This window comes from Vicugna pacos, chromosome 7 (assembly GCF_048564905.1).
Source record: "Vicugna pacos chromosome 7, VicPac4, whole genome shotgun sequence".
NCBI lineage: Eukaryota > Metazoa > Chordata > Mammalia > Artiodactyla > Camelidae > Vicugna > Vicugna pacos.
In genome coordinates, this window is record NC_132993.1 from 17,043,775 (window position 1) to 17,066,917 (window position 23,143).

At 39.5% G+C, this 23,143-nt stretch overlaps 1 protein-coding gene and 1 long non-coding RNA gene across 2 annotated transcripts in view; one reads left to right on the plus strand and one right to left on the minus strand.

Moving 5' to 3' along the window:
- Positions 1-23,143, minus strand: part of EXOC4 (exocyst complex component 4) — a 685,089-nt gene that overhangs the window by 170,603 nt on the left and 491,343 nt on the right. The gene's annotated exons all lie outside the window — the stretch shown is intronic.
- LOC140697329 (uncharacterized) lies at positions 9,573-20,055 on the plus strand. Its single transcript, XR_012074259.1, has 2 exons — positions 9,573-9,677; positions 19,156-20,055. It is a non-coding gene; the product is annotated as an uncharacterized lncRNA (long non-coding RNA).

The following is a 23,143-nucleotide window of genomic DNA, read 5'->3' on the forward strand; positions in this document are numbered from 1 at the left end:
ATTCCAAGGCCCTAGGTAAATGCGATCCAAATATTCACTCATCTCATCAATTTCCACACAGAAATCAGTGGACCTAGTCAAATCAAGTTTCAGGAACCCATGAAAAAATAACCACAGTGGCTACACAATGCTCTCCAGCATTTCATTACAGCTATTTATGTGAAGTTGTCATCAGAGATTTTACAGCAGAGATGGTCCTCATCATCCAAAGAACTGATGATGCTGACAGGAGTAAGTCTGGGGCACGGAGAAAAGAAATTCCAGAATCAACAAGATATAGTTATTGCTACAAACACCATACTAAACACACACAGGTGGGAAAAAAAACAATGGCCACCTTGTGCCTCTTGTGAAATCTGTTTACTCATAAAGCTCTGTTTGATCAGTAGATTCCAGTAGAACTGTTAATTGTCACAACTCTCAGTCACTCGTACAGAGCTTCATCGTTGGGAGTTTTTCCACAAACAGAAAGTCATCCCAAACTAGATGGGATCCTCTTATACAGCATTTATTTTCTTGGCGAAATGTTTAAAGGAAATATAACACAAACAGAAAAGTGCATTAATCACAAGCATAGAGCTCAATACATTTTTACAAAGTTAATTCATCCATAACCACCACCTAATCAAGATGAGAGCATTGTCAACATTCCAGATGCTTCCGTTATTCACTGCCCTGGCCCAAAGGTAACAAGTGTCCTGAAGTCTCTGCCTTTGATTCTTTTGACTTGTTTTTGAACTTTATGTAAGGAAATAACATAATATATATACTTCTGTATCAGTTTTTTTGGCTCAATATTATGTCTGTGAGATTCATCCATGTTGTGGCATTTAGCCAGTGTCTGTTCTTTTTCATTGCATTATAGTATTCCATTAAAGAAACATACCAAAACATAGGAAACAAACTGTAGTTACCAGGGGACAAAGAGGGTGGGAGGAATAGATTAGGAGTTTGAGATTAACATACACATATTACTATATATAAAATAGATGAACAACAAGGACCTACTGTATAGCACAGGGAACTATATTCAATTTCTTATAACAAGCTGTAATGGAAAAGCATCTGAAAAAAAAATATGTATGTATATGCATAACTGAATCACTTTGCTATATACCCAAAACTAACATTGTGAATTGACTAGACTTCAATAAAAATAAGAATTAAAATACAAAAGAAACATACTATAAGTTATTTATCTGTTCTATTGTATATAGACATTGAGTTGTTTCCAGTTTGGCTATGAACAGTCTAGTCCACACCTTTTGGTGAACATATGTACATAATTTTATTGGGTTTATACCTCAGAGTGGAATCGTTAGGCAACAGGATATTCGCACTATCATCTTTCACAGGTACTGCCAAAGGGTTTCTGAGGTAGTTAAGCCAATTTGCACTCCTACTAGTGTGTGAGAATTCTAGTTCTTCCGTCCTTATTGTGCTCAGTGTGACAGTCTTTTTTAAGTCATTTTGTTAGACGGGTAGTGGGATCTCAAATGGTATTTATATGTCCCATGAGACTAATGATGCTAAATATTTTTTCACATGTTTATTGGAAAGGTGTATTTTCGTAAGTGCCGATCCAAGTCTTCTGCCCATTTTTTTCCCAGTTGTCTTTGTCTTACTAGTTTGTATAAGTTCTATATATATTCTGGACTATATCTTTTGTTGGAAGTGTGTAGTACAAATATCTTCTCTCACTCTATGCTTTACCTTTTTACTCCCTTAAAGGTGTATTCTGATGAACAGATGATCTTAAAGAAGCTCAAATTATCCATCTTTTATCACTATGCTTTTTACATCTTGTTTAATAAATCTCTGCCTAAGTCATGAAGATATTCTCCTACAAAAGCCTTATATTAAAATTCCAGTTGGATATCTAGTTGATCCAACACCAACTACTGAAAGGTTTGCCCTCCCTCCACAGCCCTGCTTTAGCACTTTTGTCATAAATCAGGTGCTGGTCTGTTTTTGACCCTCTATTCTGCTTCACTGATTTGTCTTTAATGTAAAAAACTGTGCTGACCTTCTCCCGGTAGGGTTTGTACTCTCAAATATTCATCAACAAAGAAAATACTTAATGAGCCAAAGGTACTATGAATTCAGTAATGCTTACAGATCATATTATAGTGTAGCTGTCATTGTAGCTTTTATCTATATTGACAAATAGTACATTTATGTATGAGATCTAATTATTCAGATTCATGATCCTTGCAAAAACCCACAAACCCTCAGCCTGTTAACTGCTGCTTTGGAAGTTAATTTTTAAAAACTTTTACTCATATATTTCTGCCCTAAATAACTTCTCCCCATTAACATAAATCTGTCATCACTACCAAATGGAAAAAGAAACATACCTGTTATGAATGTATGTGTGTGTGTGTATGTATGTAATTATCTTTAGTTTAAAAAACAACCTTGGTTTCTTGTACAGATCCTTGAAAATCTTAGGAGCAGCCAACAGTTTCACAGCTGAAAGCAATGATTTAGTTTACCTAAAGGCCATCTTTTGTGCTGTAACTAGTATTTCAGTTAATCAATCAATTGATCAACCCAAGAAATAAAATGCCTTAGTTAATGAAGCCTCCAGGAATAAAGCTCTTTTTAATGAAGCAAGACAAAGAGAAAAAAAGAATAAAGAAAACCAAAGATATGGATCCCGTGGGCCAGTGTTAGTGTGTGCCTATGGCTTTATCGAGACGTTTCTAAAGCTATGCACAGGAACAACAGCTGATCAAGCACCCTGCTTCGTGACTTTTTATTTGCAATCACCAAAAGAAAATGGGTCTGATCTCCGAATTGTGAAAGTATCCCTCTGACATTACCAACTTTGCCTTTTTCACCCTTCATTATCTTGATATGCGAGCTACCTCCCTCCAAACCAGTGTTTCTCAACGTGTGGTCCAGAAACAAGTTTATCAGAATCACCCTGGAGTGTTTGTTAAGACTGTGGATTCTTAAGCCCTACTCCAGATCTAGAAAATCAGAATCTGTGGGGTGGGGCCCAGAAATTTCCATTTTTAGACAAGGTCCCACAGGCAATTTTGTGTGCCCAAATTTGAGAATCACTGTTTCCAGTCCTACTGTAGCTTTTTCTCATTTTCTGAAAACCACTGGGGATCTCTTCTCCAACTTAGTGCCTACCCTGCCTGAGCATGGGTCTGCTTTAAATGAATCTTCCTTTCTCATGCCTCAGTTCCTTTTTTGACTTGAGAACAGAGTGGGAGAATTACTTTCAGCTGCTTTGTGAAAGAGATAGAAGTTAAGCTAGTAATATCTGGATATTTGAAGATGGATGGAAGGACATTCCCATTAGAGAAAACTGAAGGAATAAGAATGTAAAAGCAAGAAGACTCTCATCATGTAAAGGTGACAGGGAGCAGCTGAATTTAATTATTTCTAATTATACATAGAGAAAGAAACATATACATGTTGACATCAGGTTTACTATGCATATAATACATTTAGGTAGATCATGAAATTATATATGTATGCGGAGGCTCTCTTAAAAATTTAAAGGATTTTGTATAGGGTATTATTATTTCAGGGACTAAAATATTTAAATTCCATGTCTGAAACCTAGAAATAAAGAGGAAGAACAAAAATAACATTCATAAGCATTTACATCTTTTGTCTCTATACTAGATACTTTACTATTTGATCTTTAATTCACTAACATTTCTATGAAGTATATTTTCCTTAGTATGAAACCCAAACTAGTAGACATTAAGATATTTGCCCAAGTCACATAGCCACCATAAAGGGCGGGAGTGGGGAGGTATGGAGACAGGGTGGGGGTTGGGGTGGAGATTTGCTTTTAATATGTTTTGCATGGTTCCTTCTTCTCTCCCACAAACTGCCAGAATTAAAGTTTTTCATTGTTAAGTGGCAGATTTTGGAATGAGGAATTGCTAGCTCTTTGACTTTCTTCCTCAGAACTTGTAGTTTGATGATCTCTCACGCTCCGTTAGGTGTACTATGTAATATGCAGACAAGCAGTGGAAAATGAAGCTTAGAAAGGGACGGCGAGCTGTCCGACATGAGCCCGTCTGTGTAACCAGATGTTCCCTCATGAAGCAGTTCTGAAGCATATTTCTGACTCACAGCTAACAGCTTCGAGTTGGGCTCCTCTCAAGGACATATGGGCACCAGCCTACAGGCTTTGGATGTTTTTCAAAGGGGGGAAACATTCTATGTGCTTTTGGCCTAGAGAATTCTATCTAAAAAGTAGGCACTTGTACAGGGTGAATCATATAAAATTGCCAATATTTGACCTGTGTGACCTACAAAAGGGGAAATTTCCTAACCTGACAGAAGCATACCCAGACGTGTCCTCAGGAATTTTCACATAAGTTTCTGGCTCTGCTTTCTAGATGATAATACAACTCTTTGTGACAAAATTTCTTGCATTTTAAAAAGCTTCAGCATACAGAACAATGGCAACATTGACTATACTTACACTAACACTTGAAAGTGCTCAGAGCAATTTTCAGCCAGTATCTTATTTTAGCTTCACAGTTTCGTACACTGAAGACAGACACACAGAAATTTCCGTTCTTTTTCAACTCTTAAAACTCCTAGATGAGCCTCTTAGGTGACGCCACTTGTTCTATATGTGGAAGGATTTTGTGACTTCACTCCGGAAACAAAAAACAAAACAAAACAAAACACAAAAAACAAAGCCAACCAAACCCTCCTAAGTGATGGAGGACAGCAGGAAAGCAGCCCCCTAGTCTTGTCTCCAGTATGATTTCCTTCCGAGGCTGACGACTATAAGCCACTACCCGGTGAAAAACCCCATTTAGGTCTCCAAAGCCAGCTGCAAGTAGAAAATTAGAGTAAATGGAAAGCGAGGCGCTGCTGCAGTTCCAGCGTGGGTACCGGATCCAAGAGACACTCATCCATTAACCAAACAGCCGCACTTTCAAACCCAGCGGGAAACAGTGGCTCCCTGCTGAGCAACAGAAATTAACTTTGTGAGCAGATAATTCGTCTTTAGATGGTTGTCATATTCAGAAAAGCTCTTTGAGTGAGGTGGTGGGAGGAGAGGGTGGAAAGCGCTTGACAACACAGCCACATATAAAATAAAAGCTTATCAGGCCAGGTGGCACTGAAGATTGATGTAGGAAGTCTTCCTACCTTTGGGATGTGTGCTCAAAATATAGCAGGAGCTGGGGTGTCATTGACCTCTAATGGCTGCTCAGGAAAACAGGCTGCACAAACAATGGGTGTAGATGTACCTTGACTGAAAAGGATCACTGAGACAAGGGGAACAAGACACTTTGAGAAACAAACTGGTGCCAATGGGTTGGGGGGTGGGAGTTTGCAAGGTTCTGAGGGGAGAAGAGTCAAGGACCCAGAGGGTGCCAAAGATGGCAGCAAAGCCACCTGCTGGAGTGGAAGGCTGTCACAAAATAAGCAACTGGAATTTGAAATGTGCCCTGGGATTGGACAGCAAGCTGCAACAAGATGCCTCTTGCCGTTTAGAACAGATGAAGCATTATAGATGCCTAAGACTAGGACACTATTTTCACTAACTTGAAAATAATTTAGTATCACAGGGTTTGGAAAGTGTCATAGGGTAAAAGTATAGGAAAACACCCTAATGTCTGTGAACTGAGAACACCATTCCATTACAATTTTTTATTTTTATGTTTATAAATTGAAGTACAGTTGCTGTGCTAGTTTCTGGTGTGCACCATAGTGATTCAGTTATATATATATATATATTCCTTTTCATATTCTTTCCCATTATAAGCCATTACAAGATACTGAATTAGTTCCCTGTGCTATACAGTAGGACCTTGTTGTTTATCTATTTTATATATAGTAGTGTGTATCTGCAAATCCCAAATTCCCAACTTATCCCTCCCCACCTCCCTTTTCTCCCCTCATAACCATAAGTTTGCTTTCTATGTCTCTGAGTCTCTCTCTGTTTTGTAAATAAGTTCATTTGTATCACTTTTTTAGATTCCACATATAAGTGACTGATGTCATAGGGTATTTTTCTTTCTCTTTCTGGCTTACTTCACTTAGTATGACAGTCCCCAGGTCCATCCATGCTGCTGCAAATGGCATTATTTCATTCTTTTTTTATGGCTGAGAAGTATTCCATTGTACATATATATACATATATACCACAACTTCTTTATCCAGTCATCCCACTCCATTTCAGAATCAACATTTCCTGAGCACCTGCACGATGCCAAGTCCCTATCCTCAAGGAGTTTCCAAGATGTGTGATTCCAAAAGGCACTCAGAGTGTCTTTACCAGCACCATCTGGCAAATAAAGTGATGTCTGTTTAGTCTCAGGGTATTAGAGGACAATCATCCAGGTAGATTAAGTGGAAGTAGTATTTTAGAAAATGTTCTATTTCCCCACTGCATTTCTGGCTCTAGATAATAACCCATCAAGCAAGGAACCTGAATCAAAAGGCGTGAAGAAGCCTGGAGCTGCAGAATGGAAACAGCATTGGGTGTTTCATACAAGCTCCATTCGTTGGCCATTGCCCTATCAATTCAAATGGGAGGTTGTTTTTAAAAATGACAGGTGATACTTATGAGGTATGACCATATAAAAGGTACAGCAGATGATAAAAATCATGCACTTATTCATTCAACAGACTGCTTCAGAGCACTTAGATACCCCACTAGGAGATCAAATGCAGTGAGAAGACAGTCTCTATACTCAAGCAATTCACAGACTTGTGGGTGACAGAGAAGTGAATAAACCATTATAGAAGAGGTGATGTCACACTGTTGGTAAATGGCAGTGCCAGGAAGAGGCCTGGGCAGTGTGCCCCAGGTGCATAACCATTATGATGCTCTCACGACTCTAAGCTGCTACAGTATCACACATGTATTTTCCCATTTACAACTGCACCAGTAACTTAAATCTGTGTAGAACTTACATTCATAATGTACTTTACATGTATTACTCATTTAATCCCCATACTGACGCTGCAAGGGTCAAAGTAGTATTATTTCCATTCCAAAGTAGTAGTATTTCCTTAGAGCAGGAGACAAAGGCTCAAGGAAGTTAGACTTCTTGTGACAGATCATACAGCTAGCAGGCAGCAGGGCTGGGCTCTGACTTGACATTTGATTCCAAAGGCCATGCTTTTGTTTTAATTCTACAGGCCAGATTCTTAAAATCAATAATCATGTTGGGTTTCACTTTACAAAGTGCTTTTGCATGTTCCAGATCATTTGCTCCTTCAGACAACACTATAAGGTAAATATCTCAGATTACAGGTAAGGAAATTGAAGCTCAGCCATGCTGAGGGACAGGGCCCATTTACACAGCTAATAAGTGGGAAAGCTAAAGGCTTACAAGGAGGTGCCAGACTCTACATTGTCGCTTTTCTCACTAGAGGCTACACATGTAATAACTGCTCCCCAACATTCTCAAGCATGAAGGGGAATGCCGTGACTGGCAGACAAAACACGGGGAGCTGACTTAATGCCTACTTTCCTATCACCAGATGCTTCTACCCTCTTACAAAGAAAAGGTATTCACTCTGCTTTTCAGAATCATTCATCGTTCTATATTATGTTAAGTGTATTATGACATCACCCCTTGGGCACTTAGCACAGGGAAAATGAACATGGAGATCTGAAGGTTACACAGGCTAAGGCTGAGATCCCAGGGCCCTAGACACAAAGCCACTATCTCCTTGTGCCAGTATCTTGAAAATTGAGATAAAGAGTCAGTCCTGCCTGCCCAGTAAGTGAAAGGCATGGACATGGGTGTTCTTAGATCTTCTTTTCACATCTTATTAGACACAAGAAATCTTCTAGGGTACCTGTTGTAGTATAGAAGAGCAGCTAAAATTCATGGATGAAACTAAGTTGGTTTTTGGGTTTAGATTATTAGATTATTCCAGAAAGGCTGGTGGCATGAGAGGGGCTGAGAAAGGTGTATGAAGTAATACTCTCTACTGAATGCCTTGGAAAAGATGAAATTGAGAAACAACTGTCCACTTTTCTTTGCTGGTACAAGTGCTGAGCTGGCAGTGCCTTGGGAATAGGAGGGGCTGTTTACAATTCCATCATCGGCCAGAGGGCGGCGCTGTGTTATCTCCTTCCTTCAAATGAGAAAGACACGGGGACATGAGACAAGAAGTAGGGCTAAAACACTGCACGAGTCTCTAGCTGATGGTCTAGATCATAAGGCTTCTTCCTTTTTTAATTACTGCCAACAGGCAAGTTCTTTTTTTTTTTTAAATTGGTTTCTAGGGAGTAAAGGAAAGGAATGATGAGGAGGAAACATCCAGAAAGAAAAAATGGCTATGAGGGACTATTGGCAGGTAGGGGTGGGGTGGGAGTTAAGAGGACTCAAAAGTTTAATATGCCTCAGGGTCCCACACAGTCTCTCCATTTTGCTGATGGCTGTGCTTGTGTTTTAAAAATAAAATATCTGCTGAGTGGATTAAAGGAGTGAATTGAATTCCCGAGGCTCCGATTACCTTTCCCTTTGCCAGTTTTTATCAGCAACGATCAGTAAGACTGTCAGATGTGATGTAAACTTTTTCCCTCTTGCACTCTTTTTAGCTTCAGAGCACAGGAAGTACAGGATTAATTTTTTTTTTCTTTTGAACAGTTGTGCCCAGGAGGGGAATGTGCTAGAAAAACATCTAGTAACCAGGAAAGCCGAGGTGCTGTCCTCGGAGTCTTGGAAGGCACTTGCCTCCATCAGTCCCAGGGTCCCCACATGCCCTGTGTCTATCACTCAGCTCTACCCCGACTTACCCTGAGAAACAGGAAAACAGCCAGTGTCTGGAGAGGCAGATGTAAAATGGCACTGCTGATCTGTCTTTATAAGGCCTCTCCCTGCAATCAAGAGGGATGGACTGTTTCACACACACCCTCTCCTAGGAACTCTGCCTACCATGCTCCTGGGGAGGGCTGTTTCTTCTGTGCGCACCACATCTTCTCGAAGATTCCACACTCTACCTCGATAAGGCAGATTTAATAGTGTAGCCGCCAGGGACTTTGGACTCCCATACCTGCTACTCGAGAGCCTTCGTGCTCACAGATGAGGTAGGAAAACAACATACCTGGAAACTGAGCTCCCTCTCAAGAGGGAGGAGCAAAGCCTAAGGTTGGAAAGAGGGTGTAATTCACATCCGCTGCTCGCTAACATAAACCAACAGGTTCTTCTGAGGTTAAACCCGGTTAGAAGAGGTGGAAATCTCTCTAGAACAGGATCTCTGTGCCTTCCCAAGAGGAATACAAACATGAATGCCAGTAAGGGTTCAGTAAACACTTCCTGACATGGGCCACATGGAATCAGGATGTCCGAGGAGTGACAGGTGTCAACGGTGTGCTGGGCCCCCGGGTATGCCTAAGTACGTTTGGGCAAAGAAAGATTTCCTTCCCCATAAAATAGAGGTGATGATTATCAAGACAATAGATGAGATCTTGACAAGAACAATAGTTAAGAGGGAAAAAAGCTGATGGCAACAGAAGCCAGCTAGCTTTATGAAGCAGGTGTTCCGGCTGGTGACTTAAGCACACAGTTTCCGTCAGTGTCATACTAAAGCATGGCATTGTTCCCAAGATGCCTGAGGCTGCCTGGACTGCCCAACACAGCCAAACTGCACTTTAACAAGTACTTGTCTACCTGAGGCTACAATCATTTACTGGATTTCTGAACATGAGGAGAAAAAGACAGGTAATTGACTAAATCTAGCTTCTACTCACTTAACCGCATCTTAGCTCTCCCAGGCCTTTAAGGAGGACTTAAGAACACTGTCTTTTACTTGTTTATGTTTTGTGTTTTTAACAAATCAGTGGTCCCTAGGTCAATGTGAGAGTGCCCGATAAAGACAAATGTGTTTTGCGTGAATTCATGCCGGATAGGTGACACTTGATGTGACAGCAAATGTTGCTATTCCTTTCTCTGAGGAAGAATGCTTTGATCAAAGACTCCGTAAGTTTCACTTGCTCCCTAATCCAAAGACTGGAGTCAGAAAATGCTGGGTTTTTGGGGTTTTTTTGTTTTTGTTTTTTTTTTTTTAATGAAAGAGAATGCATTTTAGAAAGAACTGCTTAAATTTTAATCATCTTTTGGGTTATGAGCATTTAGAAAAGAAAGCGTTATCTGAGAGTTACCCTGCATTCACTAAGGTGTTATGTAAATTTTCTTTTCTTTTTTCTTTTCTTTTCTTTTCTTTTTTCTTTTCTTACAGGATTAGTAGACAGTGATCTGTATGACTTAAGTTATCTTAAGGGCTATCATCATGGTATAAATACGGGGTGGATCACAGTTTTGGGAGTCAAATATCGCAGGCGGTTGAAAAACTATACTGAGAAAAGATTGCTTAATGGATTCTTTTCAAGGGATATCTAGTAACAGATTACAGTCCTTGGAAATAAACTGTACAACAATTTTATTAATAACTTTGAATAAAGACATTTAAGATTTATTTATTAAAGAAAAACAGAAAACTGAGAATGCCTGTTACTACTACTGATGACAAAGTCAGAATTCAACATCTTCCTGATAAGCAGGAAACCAAATCTGTGAAATTTAAGAGCAACAAATGTTTTCCACTTAGATTCCAAATTAGTGGCTTTGTCATCAGCAAAAGAAAAAAAGTAAAGACCAGGAGATTTTACTTTATCAAAAATCAGTGGGAATTAGAAATTTGATCAGATTCTTAGAAAAATAACAGCAACAACCAAAACTTGTGGGCTGGATTAACAGTAGAAAAATGTCCTATCAAATGCAGGTCATCGTGCTATCAATGTAGAGCAAATTAACTAGAATCAGCCTTTAGAAATTCACGTTACTCTCCCCTTCTCTTCCTATAAGTCTCCCCTACCCCCACCCAAAGATGTTGTCCTCTCTACTGACAATACTACCCGCAGATGTTCACCCCTTGGGGTTCCTCTGAATCAATCATTCAAGAAGAGCTCAAACATCGCCGCCATAGAGGCCTTCCCACCACTGACCTAAAACAAGCCACTTCCATCCTAAATACTTTCTATCACAATAGACATTCCTATCTTACTGCCTTTATAACATTTCTGACTATCTGAGATCATCTTCCTTATTTACTTATTTCCTGGTTTATTTGGTTTTTCCACTAGACTCTCACATCCATGAAAGTATGGCCTTTCTGTCTTATTGCCTGCTGTAGTCCCAGTGTTTGGAACAGTGCCCAAAATAGAACAGTGGCTCCAAAAGTCTTCGTTGACTAACAAGTCAAACATTTGTGCTTGGCAGGCCATGGCAGACTGTTTTTAATTCAAGGTATTTCGTTTCAAGAGAGACCTGGATGTTATCCAGAGGAGAGTAATCAGGATGGAGAATTCTAGAAAATTCCTCATAGGAGAAAGAGTTGAATAAACCAGAGCTGTTCAATTTAAAGAAGAGAAGGCTAATGGGAAACAGGAGAGTGATCTTGTAGAAAGGAAGCAAATTTGCTTTGCCAGTCCTTCAGATGGCAAAACTAGAAGTAATGGACAATTTACAAAGAAGCATGTTTTTAATTCAATTATAAGAACTTTGTTTTAAAAACAGAAAATCAAAAAAAAAAAAAAAAAAAAGGGAAAGGGGGCCCGAACTGGAGTAGACTTCCTTTTGGAGTGGTGAGCTTCCTGCTAAGATTGGCATCCAGCAGACGCTGAACGGCCACCTGGCAGAGGTGATGTAAAATGGATTCTGACATGGAGGTGGGACTCGGGAGAGGTAGCCAGATAACCTTTAAGCAGTCTCAATTCGAAACAGTATATAATTCTGTAAGTCTGTTCATATGTGAGTGTAACATTTCCCTAATTCCTTAGAACATCAGGTCCTTGTAGATACTCTTGTGATAAAAATTTACTTGGAAACAGCACATACTGCATCCCCCTCTATAATGTGCTACTGTAAAAATACTGTTTAATGTTAAACTGATTTTTTCCTGAAGCCCATTTTTACCTTGGAACCACTTCTCACACAAAATCTACTAATATCCCACAGAACTGGATCCTGTGGAACATAGTTTGAGAAATGTTAGCCTGCACTACAGGAAGTGTATTATTTTCTCCTTAGCATATCTTAAAGTGCAAAGACACTAGAGTTTCTATTTCTGGTCAATGCCAAAGCTTTAGGTTGAAAACATGGAAGTTATGCAGCATCCAGAGAAAATTTTATAATCTTCTGCAATTTTATAAAGACAAATAGTGTACGTATCACAGGAATCGGCAGTGTTCTGTTGGTTTAGAAGAACACAAGCAGATCAAAGAAACTGACATTCTATTGAAAAATAGTTCCTGAACATATTTATATTGAGTTATTTCTTTGAACACTATGCCCATGAATAACTCATTGCAAGATATTGAAAACATTAATATTTCATATGCTAAAGTGCCTTGAGATGAACATTCATCGTAAGTATATTGTCAGAGCTGGGCAAACCCAAGAAAATAAAATGTGATTTTTAGAAAAGGAAACTTTTATCTTTTGTTTCACGGTATATTAATTTGGTGAGAATGCTAACAATTGAAATGATTCATTCAGTCAACAACTACCTAAGTACCTACTATGTGCCAGGCATTAGAGATGTACTGGTGAGCCAATCAAGACACTGTACATGCTTTCAGGAAGCTCATTATTTACAGGAGGAGGAAGACAGTTAAAGAAACCATCATAATACATTATGATAAGAATCGTGATGCTGGAGCTGACTCCTATAGACTCGTAAGAGTGAACTGTGAAATTCTTATGACTTTGGCAAGCCAGTTATTCAACACAGGCATTATTAAACATACATATCATTACTATTACCCATCCTCCTGAGGTTATTTATGTCTATTGCATCCGTATGGTGAGAATTCCATATAATGGCATACATCTCTTCTCAGCACCGCATTTAGCACCACGCTGGTAGACTGCAATTGGCCAGGGCAGGGATAGCTACAGCACAGAATTAGCAAAACTTCAAATCAGGGCTTGATTTATTGATCTCCCTCCCACCCCTCACTGTTGTCTTCCCAGACAGCTGATTGTTAAACAGTTCCTGGAAAACCACTGGATAAAAACTACTTTCAAGTCCCCAAGGTTCTGGTTAAAATAGATGAGACCTCCCTTAAAAGGTAAAAACTATCAAACGAGGTTTTTGTATCCTGGTATTCTTAGCCTCTGAAAGGCTCCCCCATATCAAAAAAATTTTTACATCTCCCTTAACATATTTCCACTCAACAAACACATATTACACACTCCATGCAAGATATTAAGGAGTCAAAAAATTGCCATGCATGCTTTTGAGGGTGGTCACCAGACCAGTTATAAACTTTATGCTATACAGAATATACCGCTCTATCTAAGATAAAACTATCTTCCACTGTTGTCTCTTATGAAGCATATTTAAGGCTAACTCCATTAGTGTTAAAAATTTGGAGAATGGGAAAGTTTCAACATGATGTTCCTTGAGTAGAGCAAATCCTTTCTGGCCAGTTTAAAATTTTCACATGGCAACACTTAGATGGGAGGGGCACTGTTCACAATACTGATCACCCCACTGACTGTCAGGATTGATGTTAAAAGATAGCAGAGACCGCGTGGGCATCACCTCCTGTCTCCTATACGAGCTTCCTGAAGCTGTGTCCTCAGGCAGAAAGGGCCATTTCTTATTTTTTCCCTTTGCTACATGATTTGTTGCTGGGGTTTCAAACTAGAATCATATGCGTATGAACACCTCCAGGTGCAGTCCGCCTCCCAGCGTGGGGCTGATGGCTTGTAGAGGTTCTGCCCCCAAACCCGTAAATTCCAAGATAATCTGATAAAGTTCAGGGAAATTGTAAGCGAATTCTAATCCTCTGCTCCCTCCAGGAAAACTGCCCTTGCTACTGTGAATAACATTCATCAGGAGAACAGGCTATGTTTACACAGTACTTCATAGTGAATACATCTCATTCATGCATGTTATCCCATGTAACTCTCTAAGGAAGGCACAAGGGCTATCTCTACAAATTTTACCAATAAATATACAAGTGACAAGACTCACTTAAGACCACACTGTGATGACAGAGATTTTAAACCTCATGTGAAAATCCAGCTCAAGATCCAGCCATCTTGCCACCATATCAGGAGTCATTGGTTTAAACTCTGGTCAGTGGGTGAAATTTGGTTAAACCGAAGTTGATTGGAACACAGCCACATGTGTTCATTTATGTGCTGCCCATGGCTACTTTCCTCCCACAGAGGCGGAGCTGATTAGCTGCAAAAGAGACTAGATGGCCTGCAAAGCCTAAAACACTTACCACTTGGCCCTCAACAGAAAGCCTGCTGACCGCTGCACTACACAACACTGCTCAACTGAGTGGTCCTAGGTTTCCATCAGGACAGCATGGACGCCTTCAGTGCAACACGTAGCAGACTGATCCGGGGTACTGGAAAGGGACTCTCTAGGCCTGGGGACCCACTGGGGCACAGATGTCACCTACACACCAACCACAACTCAGCTAAGGGTGGTAAAAAGACTGGGCTTACCTAGGGTACTTGCCTAACTTCAGGTGGGCCTATGAATTCTCTTATCAGCATTTTGAGGTTTCCATGAAACTGAAGAAAAAGAACTGAATAGAAGGACAGAACTAAAGACTTAAAAGATTAAATGAAAGTCTAACGCAATGCAGCAAGCAGGTGACAGGGCCAGAGGTGGATTTTACAAAATTCCAGTCTCAGCTTGCTTTTTGCATTGCCTTTTCTCAAATCTCCCACATTATCCCTTATTTCTTTGCCTGACTGAAGACCAACTTCATAGATATTAAATAAGCATGATGTTTTACTATTTTTTGTTACAAATTGAATTTTTCCCTGTGTGTGTGTGTGTGTGTGTGTGTGTGTGTGTGTGTGTGTGTGTATGGGGGGACTGAGGGGCAATTATCATAGAATTCATTGCAAAGTCTGCTGGTTTATTATGGTGCACAAATGCCTGCCTTTTACGTTCTTTTAAATCCTATGTGACTGACAAGTTTAGCCAGTCAACCGGAGACACTTCATTTCCCCCTGAAAAAAAAAAAAGTGCATCATCAGCACTTTGATACCACTGCAGCCGAGACCAGATTATTGAGACTTGCGCTCATGACATGATTATAAAATGAACCTTTAATCTGTTAGAGTAAGCTGTGCTTCCTTTACCTCACTGCAGGGCAACACAAAGTACGGGGGTTGTGTTTCAATCAAGCTCCAAACTAGCGTAAAGAAAGATGCAGTTGGCTGGGTGGGAGGGAGACGACGTGGCTAGGACATATGTTAAGTGTGTGTGTCGGGGACAGGCCCACCGAGCCCAAGGGTTTCCGACTTTCTGAGAGAATAGATACCAGACAGTGTGGGATGAGTCTAAGACACAGATATCATCAGTTGGTACAGTGGGCAGAGGTTACAGTCCTAACCTAGCTTCCTGTCTCTGTAGCTGCCCATACCGGGCCCTCAATACATTCTGACTGAATGCAATGTTCCCAGTGGGCCGTGTGTCTTGGAGGACCCAGGAAACAGGACACACGGATGGCGCAACCGCCACTCTTGCGCTAGAAAGACAGCAGAAAGCATATGCCCACTGTCAGGGCTGGCCTCCATGTCACCCTTCTAAATAGGTAACAGTTTATTCTCTCTATTTCACATCAAGAGAAAATGCACAAGCAATAAAAACCAATGTTGCCATGATGCACAGGCTACTTATATACACAACTTTCAATTTCAAACAGAAGTTTGGATTTTTAGGCTTGAGTTAATGAAAGGCCCTTTTAAATAAAAATTAAAAAAAAAAAGAACCCCATACCAGATAGAACAAAAGCTATTATAATCAAAGTAGGTAATGAGTAAGTAGGTGACAGGGCTGGACAGCCTAGTGTGGTTTTAAAGTAAACACAGATATTTTCAGGGGTTAGTTTAGAGGACCGACAATGACCTTTTTAAGTCAGACAGGAGCTTCTGAAGGGGATTTTAAGTTCAGTTGTGAAAACTGAGTGGCATCTGAGGAAAAGGAGAAAGCAATGCTGTTACACCTACAGAAGCAGGCAGAGAGGTACGGCCAAGGACGTGGAGAAGGCAAGTGAGCAGCAGGGTCCACATCTGTCAAACTGGTAAGAAAGAAATGAGTGGCACAGGGAAAAATCGGTCAAATGAAATTGGTTGGCTAAAAAATGTAAAAGAGAGTATACACAGATACATAGTTTGAGGTGACTGTTGGAATTAACGAAGGTGTGAAGATGGGCAATTGAGCATGTTCCTGGTAGGACTGCGGTGGATGTGGTGGTGACTTATACCCACCTGAAAAAGTAGGTATGGATGATAACCTTTGCATAGAATAAGAATAGGCCTAAAAGGAGAGAAAGTTACAGCAGAAAAGGCCTCACCGACTATGGGTACTTTATTTCCTGTCTCAGCAAATGCCATCTTTTTAGTCAACAAATGAAAAAATCTGGGATCACAGAAGTCCTTGGCGTTCCATCCTCAAGAATCAGTAGCCGTGTGATTCTACTGCCAAATCCCCTTCATGCCTATTCTTTCATTTCTCTCTGCCTTATTTCAGGTATTTATCTTTCTTTTTCCAAAAAAACCCTCTTATTGTAAAATATATATTTCATAGTAACATGTATATGAAAATTTTTCATATACATTATTGACAAATAATCCTGACACAAACACCCAAAGGAACCACAAACATGATAAAGAAACAAAACTTTCCAGTGTCTCATCTACCCCTGACTCTAATCAAAATCTCTTCCCTTCCCATCTGAGGTGAACTTTATAATAATCCTTCCTATTTGCTATGATTTTTTTTGCTATGATTATGATTTTACCCCTTAGATATGGACCCCTAAACTATCTAGCACAATTTTGCCTGCTCTGAATTGAATCATAATTTACATTTTCTTTTGGGTCTTACAATTTTTGAATATTATTTCAGATTCATCCAGGCTACATGTAGCATGCAGTTCACTCATTTTCACTGCTGTATAGAATTCCATTCTAGGTATGCATGACAATGTATCCATTTCCCTTAATGTGCTTTACCACCTCATGTCTCTTTATCTTTGCTAATGCTTTTCCCTCTACTTGGAACATCCTCCCACTTTTCTATATTCAGCTTAAGTATTATATTCCTTTATGAAATCTTTCTTGAATGAGCACTCTTTCTCTGGAACTCCCAATGTGCCACAAATATATGTAGATTATGGCAGACAGAACACCAATCTGTAGTATGTCTGCCTCTCTCTACTAAACAACAAGCCTGAGGGCAGGCGTAGCTCTGTGTCTTATGCCATGTTGAATACTAAGTATACACACAAAGTATATTGGCTAAATGTGTGAATGAATAGTTGGGTAACTTTCAAGTATAACACTTCAAACTTCAAAGAAATAAAGTCCATGTAATCTACATCAACAAACAGATTTTAAAGGTGAGCCTAACACACTAGCCTGAGGTTCCTAAGTCCTGATTCTAATCTTCCCAGAAAGCCATCGTCACTATGGAACGGGGGTACTGCCACAAGCCCTCCATGGCTGATATCCTAAAACTCAGCAGTACTATGAAATCAACACCAGCTTTGGTCTTCATTCCTTGTTGACTTCCAACTCTTGTGCCCAGTTCTCCACTACCAGCAGACCAAAAGGCAAATGCTGAACGATCTTGCCAAGGAAAATACAGTGAAAATGAATTTATTAGGAGCATACTTTTTTCACCCGAGCACAATCTTCAAAGCAATATGCTGCACTGTCATTATCTCATTACAGTAATTTCAACACTTGCTCCTGTTAACTTATTAAAAAAAACATTTTAAATCGTTTTCTTCATTGCAGGCGCAACAAACTATCTCATTACTGAAATATGGATCAGTGCCAAATGATAAGGCAAAGGATGTGATAAAAGAAATGCACATATGCAGGAAAGAGTCAGAGTTGGGAAAGAGGCAGCCATGTAACAGTATCTAACTGTAAACCACTGCTTGCCAAACCAGAAGTGGTTTTTCCAATGTTGTCATCACTATTTTGCCACAACAGTGCTGAAACATTATGCCTCTTCCCTTATCCTAATTCCTCTACAGGGAAAAGATACCATTATTTAGTTTAACTTTTTTTTTTGCACATAATAACTCGGCAGAGCATAAACTAACCTCTACCCATTTCATACATATTCCCAACACTGTAAAACAATCCTACTTAAACATATGGGTGAAAACTTTCAAGTTAAAAAAAAAATACATATATCATTTCAAAGACATTGTCTAAAGTAAGAGCTGGCAAACCATGGTCCTCAAGCCAAATCCAGTTGCTGTATCTTTTGGTAAGTAAAGTTTGACTGGAACACAGCCATGCTCATTCGTTTACATATCATCTATGGTTGCTTTTACATTACAGTGGTACAACTGTTCAAGCAGAGACCACATGGTTCCCATATCTGGCCCTTTACAGAAAAAGCTTGTTGGTCCCTGGTCTACAGCCCTGCTATTCAAAGCATGGTTCATGTACCAGCAGCATTAGCATCACCCGAGTGCTTGTTCAAAGTGCAGAACCTCAGGACTCAACCACAATGACTGAACCAGGCTGTTTATTTTTAAAAAGGTCCCCTGGTAATTAACATGAATATTATAATTTTAGAAGCACTGGTTTAAAGAATACAGTCCTAAAGATAAATAAAATTACAAAAAAGAGGCAGGCTTACCATTAGACTCACAATATTTTATGACTAGACAACAGAGAAGAGAGCAGCTTGCAAAGATTTTCTTATAAAGATGAAGAGGAAGAAGAAGGAGGTAGATTGAAAATTATGGGAAGCATCAATATTGCATGTGAAGGGGAGAGATTGCTAGCATCAGCTTATACCCCTAGAGAAGATGGGACGCGACTAAACCACTTTCACTCAGATGGCTAGGTTTTTTCCATATGAGAATCATTACTGCTGAGAGCAGGTCTAGGCTCCCTGATACTCTCCCTAGTGCAAAAACAAGTAAATGAGGAACAAATTTGCCAATTTCAACCAAGTCCATTTGGTTGTCATATTCATTTCCTTTTTAAATACTCCATTTTCCCTGTGTAACAGGAAAACTGTTTTTCCAGTAAGGCAAATGGATTATGATTTGCTCCCTGAAAATGAACATGTTATAAATTCCACTCTAAATCTCCATTTTATCCTGTGTTATTTGTGTTCCATTTCTAACAGGCTATATGCCGTCATTTTGGACTTACTTTAAGGATCTGACAAGAGATGAAGACCATTTTCTCTTCGAAGTTACAAAGCCTGGTCCATCATTGTGTTTATATAAGTTTCCTAAGTTCCTGAGTTGGCGAGTTTCACCATTTCCAAACTACACACCTCCAAAGAGAAAAGAACGATACATACAGAAGAACAAGAACCACTGTGTGACCTTCCCTTCCAGTCAAACGGACGGTGAAATTCAGACTTGTGAAAAGCACGTGTTAGAATCAGAATGCTCACTGGAAAAACAGCTTCGTGAGCTAGAAAAAGATGTCGGGCAGTCAGTTGAGAGAAAAAGGTACTGCTCCTTTGATAACAACTTTCAGTTGCTTAGAGACTGTTACCTTCTGCCCCTAAACACTCCCCACTTTAGGCCGACTGGACTCAGCACACAGAAAATACATTCCAGCAAAAGGAATCCTTTAAGAGTTTTCAGACTGGACCATCTTTAACTTCAGAGGTGACAAACTGACTTCTGTCACAGAATTTTATCCCTTTTACTACCTCCCAGTCTTCCAATGAAACCTTACAAAGAAGGAATGTGGCTGCTAGTTTATGGTCTTTTTCCAGAGAATCATGGGATGTCATAGCTAGAAGGAAATTCTGAAGAGGCACAATACCCTTTATTTAGATGAGAAATCATGGCCCAGAGAGGTTAAGTGTGCTGCGCAACGTCCTATCACAAGTTGGTGGCAGATCACTACGATGTACAGTCCTATTGCACTTTTCTCTCAAGTCTTTGAACTTCTTTTTTTCCCACCCCCACCCCAAGTCTTCGTACTTCTTAACACTTAGTCTAGTGCCTGGTATGCAGGAGTCATTCAGAAATTGTTTGTTCAGCTGAATAAAGATCCCTGAATTTCAGGCCAAAGTTTTTTCCATTGCACGATGCTTGTTCATGTTTAACAATGGATTAATCTCTCTTTTATCTTCCAAAAGAATCAGAAGTCACATTTCAAATTATGCTTTTACACAGGTATAATTAAATCTTTAAAAGGTGGGATGGCAAAGAAATTAGAGGCTAGAGCGTAACAGACATTTTACAACTTGCAGATGCCAACAGGAGGCGGCCCACCCTACTCCACCCCCCCTTCCCCCACAGTATAACGGCAATTATATTCCAGGGTGAATAATATAATTATCTAAATGAAACCAGTGAGGAAAAAAAAGGCATGCAACATAAAAGGATTAGCTGCTCAAGGACTAGGAGTTGGAGGAGGCAGAATGATGGATCCAGGCTGACATTTTCATAAAGTAGCCATCAATTATTTAAATCATTGTGACTTTTCAGACAGTATTCTGGACAGCAAGAGAAAAAACACTCTAAAGTTCTGAAAACCATAAATTAGGAGAGAGATGCTTGTTACTTGGTTTTGGAGTGAAACGTGCTCTGCCTTTAGAGAAGGGAGCAAGAGGAAGAGCAAAGTCATCTTAAATAGGAGGTGGTTCAAGAAGATGCTTTTCTGGAAGTCCAGGTGAACAAAGTATCCTTACAGTACAAGTGTGAGTGCTGTTAAAGTCCAAAGTAAAACAGTTACTCCATACATGAAAGAGCAGCAGGCTTTAAATAATACTGCAGGTAGAAAAGGAGAAGTGGGTCAGCAGGACAGAGACCTGGATTCTACTACTGGAGCTGCCACTTATTTGATGTCACCTAAGACAAGACACTTACGTGGCCGAGCCTGACTTCACTCATAGAGCTGGATTACAATTCTAGCTCTAAAATTCTACTGGAATCTAGTCTTTACATGATAATACTAACACTAGCTGGGGGAAAAGTCATACTGAAGGTTAACGATACACAACCAGTCCTTTACCAAATAGAGATAAGACTTACAAAGGGTATTTGTTCCATGTATATAAGCTTGGTTACAACACTCCTTGTCTATGTTATATTTCTGTCACATAAGTAAACCAGCCTGTGTCTATATGTACAGGACTTGAAAGAAGAAAGGAGGTAAAATTAAAATAAACCTCCAATTTTTGCCAGTACGGCAAGTGTTTGCATTTGCTAAGCTGGCTCTGAAGCAATTGATTGTTTCTACCCAGGTGCAAAGTCTGCAGCTGCGTTAGTAATCACAAGGTCAGTCTGGTCAGTAGTTTCATGAACCAATTAGCTTGGTTTTCCCTAGGAATAGCTAGTTGAGAAAGAGTAAAAAGAAGTTTCAATCCAGTCACTTATGATTATTCCTATAAAACTACTCCATAAGAAAGCAGACATTATAAATATATAACTAATCACATAAATATTTAATGAGTGCATTTCAGACAAATACATGTACTATAGCAAGAGATTTTAAAATACAGTTACCCAGGAACTAATTAAAAACATTCACCGACTAAACTGTAACAGTATAATTTACAACTTATCTCTGATTATTTTTGTTTTTCACTTAAAGAGAAATATTTAATTTTCTCTTATTTATGTTCTGTGCATCAAAAAGTTTCTGATCACTTGCAGCTTACAAATTTCTTGTCATGCTGGGTGTTCCAGAAGTTCTTTCTCTACTTAAAATTTTGCTCCTCTGCCTAACCTCCCTCCTATTACTTCCTCTATAAATAAAGAGGACTTGCTAATCCAGTCAAGACTCTGAGCTTGTGGTCTATTTTAATATGTAGGTCACTGAACATTCAGGAAGGTTGTGCATGTGCCTCCTCTTGGCATTCCATCTCCCAGGCAGTGAACACTTTCCTTCTTCTTCTATTCCACCCTCTTCACCACTGACAGCTGGCGAAGTCAGGCTCCAACTGGCCCAGCTGACCCAGCCATCTAACATTCAAAAGTGTGCAAGTTGGAAACAAGAGACCTCTTAAGGGCCCCGTGGCATCTGTTCCTAGAAGCTTAAAACAAAAACTCTTCTTGAAAGACACAGGCATAGCGCTTGACAAAGTGAAATTTCATTTCCCATATGGCTAGTTCCTTTGGGTTTAGCTCTTCTTATAAGAAATCACTGGGGGAGGAACCCCAAATCCTGGAATAAATGTTCCTGTTGTTAGCTCTGAATGACTTGGTAAAAGAATTTTATCTGCTCTTTTCATCTATTAATTCCAGGATTCCAGACACCTAAAAGTTCCTATACCCTCTTTTTTTTTTTCCTTATGGGAAAGAGCTGGTTTTTTTCACCCTTACATGGATTCCCTCCCCTACTATTTGAGAAGAAGAAAAATTATTAAGTTCTGGAGGAGTCTGCCACCAGTGAATTCCTACAACTCTATTTTCAGAGTATTTTGGACCACCTGACTCATGATCTTTACTGTAGCTGTAACAATACGTCTTCAGCAAGTTGATTTTATTTTGGGGGGGGGGTTGGGGGTCGAGGGGTAGAGTTGGAGGGAGGGTGTTTTCCTGGAAAAGAATGCTAAGTACTTTTTAAATGGAACTTAAGAGTAAGTTTTAAAATAGAACCTAAGAGTAAATTTAAGTATTTTTACTTTCACCTTTTTCTTAGATATAACAGTTGACTTTTCTTATTCATACATTCATTAAAGCACTTAGCACATGATACACTTGTTTATTTGTAAGTCTGTCCTCACCACCACTATAACCCTATTCATCCGCACAACTTCTAAGCACAGTTAAAAACAACATCCAACTGATCTAAAAACTTATGACCACACAAAAACCTTTATGTGGATGTTTATAGTGGCTTTATTTGTAATGGAAGCAATCAAGATGTCCTTCAACAGGTGAATGAATGAATAAACTGTGGTATATCTGTATCATATCCCACATCCATAATCCATACCAGACAATATTATTCAGTGATGAAAAGAATTGAGCTGTCAAGCCATGAAAAGCCATGAATCAATCTTATGCATAGTGCTCATTTAAAGCAGCCAGTCTGAAAAAGCTAAATACTGTAGGACTCCAATTACGTGAATTCTGGAAGATGCCAAAGTGTAGAGAGAGTAAAAAGATCGTGACTGCATGGGAGGAGGGGACAGGGGCTGA